This window comes from Triticum urartu, unplaced genomic scaffold (genome assembly GCF_003073215.2).
Source record: "Triticum urartu cultivar G1812 unplaced genomic scaffold, Tu2.1 TuUngrouped_contig_6344, whole genome shotgun sequence".
Lineage (NCBI taxonomy): Eukaryota > Viridiplantae > Streptophyta > Magnoliopsida > Poales > Poaceae > Triticum > Triticum urartu.
In genome coordinates this window covers 7031-15319 of record NW_024117100.1, presented here as the reverse complement: position 1 = coordinate 15319, position 8289 = coordinate 7031, and the positions used below count along the sequence as shown (strand labels likewise).

Genomic DNA, 8289 nt, shown 5'->3' with positions numbered 1-8289 from the left:
TTTTGTTACCGTTACCACTACTATCATATTACTTTGCTACTGAACACTTTGCTACAGATATTAAGTTTCCAGGTGTGTTTGAATTGACAACTCAGCTGCTAATACTTGAGAGTATTCTTTGGCTCCCCTTATGTCGAAACAATAAATTTGGGTTGAATACTTTACCCTCGAAAACTGTTGCGACCCCCTATACTTGTGGGTTATCAATACGTCACCAACGTATCTATAATTTTTTATTGTTCCATGTTATTATATTATCTGTTTTGGATGTTTTATATGCATTAATATGCTATTTGCCTATTTTATATTATTTTTGGGACTAACTTATTAACCTAGAGCTCAGTGCCAGTTTTTGTTTTTTCTTGTTTTTGAGTTTTGACAGAAAAGGAATATCAAACAATGGCTTAGATTGGTTTTGCCCAAGTTCCGCCTCAAGACGGCGGCGCTTCATCTCGAAAACTTTCTTCTGATTTTTTTCATGTCAAAACACATCATATAGCAGAAGATGGGCATCGGGGCCTGCTAGGTGGCCCACAAGGCAGGGGCGCGCCTAGGGGGTAGGGCGCGCCCTCCACCCTTATGGATGGCAGGTGGCTCCCCTTTGGTGCTTTCTTCGTTCAATATTTTTTATATATTCCAAAATAATTCTCCATGAAGTTTCAAGACTTTTGAACTTGTGCAAAATAGGTTTATAATATTTGCTCCTTTCCCAGTTCAGAATTCCAGCTGCCGGCATTCTCCCTCTTCATGTAAACCTTATAAAATAAGAGAGAAAAGACATACGTATTATGATAAAATGTGTAGTAACAGCCCATAATGCAATAAATATCAACATAAAAACATGATGCAAAAATGGACGTATCAACTCCCCCAAGCTTAGACCTCACTTGTCCTTAAGCAAAAGACGATATCGAAAAATATGTCCACATGTTTAGAGATAGAGGTGTCGGACATGAGGGCATCATGACTACTCATGCGCATAGCTGACAACACGTTGTGCGTGCGTGTGTCTTTTCTTCTTGTCGCAATCGGTCGCCAGGGGAGCAAGACGACCCAGTAAGAAAATGGAAAAAGTCTAAAAAAACCCTTGAATTCGTACTCGTAGTCTAAATTAAACCTTAAACTTAAAATCCCTGAAACTAGCACCCTATACTCTTTAATCCTGCTCTATCCCGGGTGAGTTTTGCTAACTAATTCTCCACGTATCCTTGAGGCTGCTCCGCTGGATGCCAACCGCAGATGGCTTCCCGTTGTGACGCGATGGTGGGCGTGCTCAAAGCGAGCCAAATTTGCTTTGTTCGGGAGATGCATCGTCGATCCGGCGGCTGTGCGCTCTTGATCTAGCGGCGGTTGCGTTTCCTTTGGTCACACGTTGAGGATGGTGATATGCCTTTCGCTTCAGTTTCGGCCATGTCAGACGACGTGCCGATGGGCGTGAGCAGGGCTCTCTTCGGCGATGTGGTAGCCTGCGGTGGTGTGCTACACCACCGGTGTTGGTTCCTTTGGTGACCACTCCGGGCCTGTCGCAGCTGCCTCCTATGGATTGTGGTGACCAGCGAAAGGTCTTCGTATGGGTTTCTTCCTTCAGATTCGGTGGTTAACTACGGCGGAAAAATGCAAACTATGGACGATGGCTTGATGCAGAGGGACGGTTGTGCAACGGCGGTTACACATCGCATGTAGTTGCTGGGATTGCGGAAAAGCGATGGTGACAACACATGTTTGACGTCGGTGGTGGTGCTCCTCGAGCACCCGGTCTCGAGCTCCGGGGTGAAAGCCTAGGTCTGACTCGAGTTGGTTATACCTGGCAATGGCGATATTTTACATCATTACCTTGTTGAAGGCATTCCTCGGATATGCTTGGACTTGTTTTTCAGGGTGAAAACCTAAATTCTGGCCTTGAGTGGTTGGATCCGGTGACGGTGGCGCTTGAGCGTCGCTCCCTTCCTGAAGGCGTTGCTGTTGAAGAACCTTATCATTCGTGTAGTGTCATGAGATGGTCGGTGCGAATATGATCATCGTTGTAGTTTGCTGATCGCAGATTTGGTCATTTTGGGTTTTTTCCTCACCTACGTATAGTTTTGGTCTTATATGACTTTGCTATTTGCAGGTGTGTGTTTTATGTGCGTGTGTTGGTGTTGGCTGTGTGCATCCTAATTATGCAGAGGCCGAGGTGTGTTCATTATGTTTGTATCTTCTTAATGCTCCATTTTAAGCCAATAAAGTATACCCTTTATTGAAAAAACTAATTGTTTGGCGCACTGAGAAAAGACGATCCCAACCAGGATCACACACTACTCTCACATATTACAAGGGCCCATGTGTCATAATCCTCCTCCTCTTTTTTCGCATCTCTCTAAAATGTGTGCAACAGACGAATAAGTAATTTTACCGGTGCCGGGATGTACCGGTAGGCAATCCACCATCCATCGCTTTCATCATGACAGGTTTTATACTCTATTTTCAACATCAGACTACACATAACAATACATGTATTAGTGTCAAACGGTAACGAACAGCAGAGAGGTTCGTTTGGAGTCGCACCTATCATGCAAGTTGGTGTGTTTGGTTGATTGGGCTGCACCTGGCTCGCACCTATCATGCAAATTTGTAACTGTTTGGTAGACTGCTCGCCTAGCTGGGCCTGGCCCGATTGATGCAAAATAGCTCTCCGAGCCAGGCTGAGCTGAAACGTAGGAATCGGGCGTTTCCCCGAGCCAGCCCCGCGCCTGCACCCGCGTCCACACTTAAAACGAAACGGTATACGTGGTTGCCCCTAATATTTCTCGAAATTACTTCAAAATTGCCACCACCCGTATCACTCTTCCCTCTTTTCTATCTCCCCACCGAACCAGATCGGATCGAGCACGCCAAACAGCCGCCACCGCCGCCACCGGTCTGAGCTCCCTCGTACGCTGCGACGCCGCGTGCCGCCCGCCCGTCCGCACTCAAACCCTTCCGCCGGTGTGTGCTCAGTAGGAGCCGGGTCGCAGGAGGAGCCGCGCCATTGTCGGCTTGGCCGGTCAGCCGGGCGGGGTCCGTCATGGAGCACTGGGGCTTGGAGCTCCCGCGGATGACGCTCACCAGGTAATATGTAACATCTGTGCCGTCGTCAAATCATCCGTGTCTGCCTGGTAGTCGTCGGCCCGTGCATCCTTCAACTGCCATGGCCACCACCACCACGAGCTACAAAAATGCTAACCTCCATCACGGGGCCCTCGCCGTGCAACTTGTTTAATTCACGAAGAGCAGCAGCAGATCTAATGCGTGAAGAAGCAGCAGCTGGTTCAGATTTGTTTTGCTTGCTTTCTTTGCCCTCGCCGTGCAACCTCTGATGCAGCCTACCAAACAAGATATGTTGTATACAGCATCTTTGGTGCACACATACAATACAGTCTACCAAACATACATCTTAGTTCATCTTTGCATTGGCTCAACCAGGCCAAGCTCAGCCAGGATCCTCTGTGCGATGCAGGATGAAGCTACCCAGGCAACCAAACACGCCGTGAAGCCAAGTGATGCATGCAGGCTGGTTTGGAGGACGGCGAAGCAGTTGCAGAATTGAAGGAAAGTTGTTCATGCTGTTTTATCATCACTCAAAAAAAAAAGTCTGGTTTTCACATTAACGAGTGCTACTTTTTTTTTGCGAAATACTTACGAGTACTACTTCTCCCATATGCGGAGGCCGCGATCGCCTTTTCATAAAGATAAGAAAATCTTACTTCTCCCATTCCTTGGCCGACGGCTCTGTTTTTCACCGAACCTTGCAGGAAGGAGAGAAACCGTTGAAAACTGAAGAAGAAAAATTGGTCTTGTTAGGCCTTGTACAATGGGAGATGCTTAGGGGAGGTGCTTAGAGAAATAAACTAGGCTTTTCTTAAGCACCGGTGCTTATTTGTATAGGATAGACGCTTAACTAAGCGTCTCTTCTGTAGAAATAGGCACCGGTGCTTTAGAAAAACTCGGTTTATTTTCCTAAGCACCTCTCTAAGCACCTTCCATTGTACAAGGCCTTAAGCCCTGCCGTGTGCTGTTATGTTCAGTGCGTGCCTAGACAAAGCGCTCTGTAATGAGTAGCCAGAGTAGACGTCGTTTTATTTCTGCTGATATCTGTGAGTTGATACTGGCAAGCGTCAGCTTGGCCAGAACTTGAACAGTGGTTACCACACTTTCAGAAATGGAATTTGGGGCGTCAGCACTAACCAAACCGTGCTTTCCACAATTATACACAAAGACGGAACAGTTAACAAGTACTCCCTCTATAAAGAAATATAAGATCATTTATAAACAAACCAAAGCTGTTGAAGAAGGTGCTCCTGAACCTGAAGTTCAGATATCTTAACTTGCACCTACAGCCGGTTCAGTTCAGTTGGTTGCTGAAGCATACAAACCTTATAAGATTCAAATAAATAGCTCAAATTATGCAGATGCAGGCAAGAGAAACTTTAATAGAAACAACAAGTCTGAGAACGTAAAAAGAAAAATAGATTACGGGTTTGACGCGCATGAGGAAAACCCACTGTCTGTACTCACACTCGAATACAGACTATGGGATGAAAAACCTGATACGCCAAACATGAAAGGTTCTAGCTAGAAATCACAAAGTACTACTCCCCCAGACCCGAATTACTTGTCGCATAAATGGATGTATCTAGAACTAAAATACGTCTAGATACATCCATTTCCGCGACAAGAAATTCTGAAGGGGGGGAGTACATGTCTGGGAATACATAAATATTGGGTAACAAATCTCTGTGTTGTGGTGGCTGGTTGCAGAGCCGTGGTAAAGAGCAGGGCACAAAGTTGGACAAACAAACGTGTAGTCGAGATCACTTGGTCTTGTTGCTGCCGCCCGAGCTGGAGTGATTTGGAAGCTTGGAGGAAAAGAGGGAAAGATCAGGAAATGACATGATGCAGTGCAAGTGAATGAAGAAACCTGGGGCCAAGAATGTATACCTTAGACATCCCATCTTTTTTTACTCTACGGTGCTGGAGTTGAAGAGTGTGACGGTTGGGATGCAAGGCTTTTGCCTTTTCAATGGAACCCTCCACAGCCTCCACCTCTTCCAGAGTTGCAACATGACAATCAGTTTCGACCTGGAGGTGTGTGAGGCTTGAAAGATGCTCGATGCCCATGTCAGCTCCATCACTATACCTCAACATAACATGATATGCCATCCAGGAAAGATGGAGCCGTCGGAGTGCTGGCATAGCACCTGCTACGAATTTTATCCCCGTTGCTTCGCCTAGACCAATTCTGTAGTGGAACACCTCTAGCAGCTTGAATCCGTTACTACTTATAGTCATGACCCCAACCGACTCTGATACCTCTAGCTGGAGATATGCTAGAGAAGCCATACCCAAGAGAATATGGAGAGCTTCCTCATCAAACAATCTAATTTTTATCTGTAGTTTGAGGATGTTGGTTAGGAGTGCCATTCCCTTGGGAACCCTTTCCATTATTAGCTCTAGTTTGAGATCTTGGAGGTGCGGAAAGGTGCAACATGGACCCCTGAACAAAAATTCTTAATATCTCCATAAGTATGAAGATACTGAAGGTTGTATTTTCCCAACTCATTAAGAGATGAAGCCAGTCTTTCTCCATAGCATCTTAAAACATGCCAATCCTCATAAAACCATAACTTACTCATTGAGATCTTTCTCAACTTCGTTAGATGTCCAAGCTCTTCCAAAAAATTCTCAGGATTGTCAATTTTACAGATATCCGAGACTTCCTCATGCTACGAAGCATATGTGCAGAAAACACAAAGTTGCGGTCGGTCAACGAATAGGTGTGCTAGTTTCTGTAGCCGAGTTATAGTTGATGGTAGTTTACCAATATAACTTCCCCGTAAATCGAGAGTCTCTAAGTTCTGTAGTTTTCCAATATTTTCAGGAAGCTCCGTGATTCCTCGTCTATGAATTCCCAAATACCTCAGTTGACAAAAACCTCCTATATTTCTTATATGCTCGTTTTTCCACGATGAATAATCCCCACATATATCAAACACACGCAAAGACCGGAAGTCCACAAGTAAGGGTATCTTCTCTGTTTCTCCGAACACGTTGAATGAGCGTACATGTAACTTGCTTCTTGTGATTGCATGGATTGCCCCTTTCTGTTCAAGCCCACTAGATTGCAGGGAGAGTCGACGGATCTTGCTTGGCAAAGAATTGCAGACACCATTTAAAGCAGTGGCAAAATTCTCTTCATCTGACAAAGATATTATAAGGTCAAGTACCATATCATGAATCCGACAATATTGTGCAAAACCATCATGGTCAACATGAGCATCAACTAGCTGGATCAAGCTTCTATTCACAAGTTCATTGAAACAACTCTCTGCTTCTTGATATACATTTCCTCGTTGTGTAGGAATGAATCCTTCGGCTATCCATTTCAATTTTAGTTGTTCACACGAGATATACTCGTCCTCTGGATATATATGTAAGTACAACAAACAAGTTTTCAAGTGGTGTGGAAGATCCCAATAACTAAGTAACAATATATGTCTCATACATTTTCCGTCATCATCACTCTCATATGAAAGACCAGTACCAATGGAATCTCGGAGTCTCTCCCATTCATCTGTGTTCTGAGGTTTATTGGCTAGCAAACTTGCAATGGTAATTATAGCCAATGGAAGACCACCACATTTTATTAAGATCCTGACTGAAACCTTTTGTAGTTGAGGAGGACATGAGTAGTCGGAGTTGAAAATTCTCTTAAAGAACAACCTTTGAGAATCAACATCATTCAGAGGTAGCATTTTATAGAGCTGATCACCTGAGTTAGAACTTAGAACAGCATGACTTAGCTAGTTAGCTACACTGGTAATGCGTGTAGTAACAATTATTCTGCTTCCATTATAATTGTCAGGAAGTGCTGCTTTGATATATTTCCAATCTTGTTCTTTCCATACATCATCAATAACAAGGAAGTACCTGTATACGACGTTACACTAATAATTAGCCTCATCATCGCAAATATGGTGATTTACACTACTTGCATTTGTCTTTGCAGCAGATAAATGATTGTGTGTTGAATTTTTCAACATATTATCAAATGCTAATCACACGAGGGATGAAAAATTGTACCTCTTTCCTGTCAAGATCCGTTGAATATGACGGATTAGTTGGTCTTTCTCCCACCTCTCCGACTGGCATTTACTAAATGCTTCTAGGTCGATTTGAGATAAGACATCTCTCAAGAGCTTCTCGAGATCAACAGTGCGCGACACTGACACAGAAGCTCCATACCGGAAGTGCCTTCCAATCTTACGATAGACCTCCATGGCAAGGGTGGTCTTTCCCAGCCCCCCACCTCCCACAATGGCCACTACCTTCAGCTCCAACCTCTCCTCTGTTAACCAAGAGATAACCTGATCTGTGCGGCCGTCAATGGCCACCAACCCCTTGGCCACCCCGTGGAATGCAGCTAACCGGCCGGGGATCTATCCCCACCGTTCGCTCTCGAGTTAGCGAGGAACTAACTATGACATAGTTGTCGAGATTTAACCTCCGCCGCCGTTCGCTCTCTTCTGTGACCCGGGCCTTGAGCTCCTTGATCTGGGTCGCGATGCCATGACGCGCAAAAAGCGTCTTGAGCCGGACTGCCGTCCTCTTGGCAAATCCGGGCCTGGCGTCGCCGTTGCCGAGGCGGAGCATGAAGCGGTCGACGCACTCTTCCATGTCGTAGCTGAGGTCGCGCATGCTGCTCTTCCAGTTCTTGGCCAGCTCGTCCAGCTCCTCCATGTTCGCCAGTGAATTCACTAGTATTTGCATCCAGCGGAGCTCGCGCTCTAGGAACTCGATGTCCTTGCGCACCCTCTTGAGCATCGTGTACTCATCGCCGAGCAAGGTGGTCAACTTGCCGATGACGGAGCCCAACGCCCCCGTCCTGGCGCCCACGCCCACCATCTCCCTCTCCCCCCCTTGAGAAGACGAAGCTGCTACACAATCGCCATATGGTTGGTGGTGTTTGATCGAGCAATGGTGCTGAGCTTGACTGCTTGAGAAGAGCAAGGTCAAGGTGCCGGTCAGGCAATAATGGAGGAGCGTGGTGTGTCACTGCTTGCTGCTACCGTGTGAAGGAGTGGGACATGACTGCTGGGCGCTTTTGATCATGTTGTACTGTATGCGCGTGAGCGAGCGTGGCGTGGCAATGGGACAGGTCTTGTCTAGTGTCTAGCAATGCCTAGCTAGTATACAGTAGTAAGTAGGAACTAGCGACGCGTTTGGTTGGGCGGAAAATCCCACGCATAAAACAAATAATAACAAAAAATCACT

General features: G+C 45.8%; 1 pseudogene; it reads right to left on the bottom strand.

Moving 5' to 3' along the window:
* Positions 1-4364: 4364 nt before the first annotated feature.
* LOC125530475 lies at positions 4365-8074 on the bottom strand (annotated as a pseudogene).
* Positions 8075-8289: the final 215 nt, after the last annotated feature.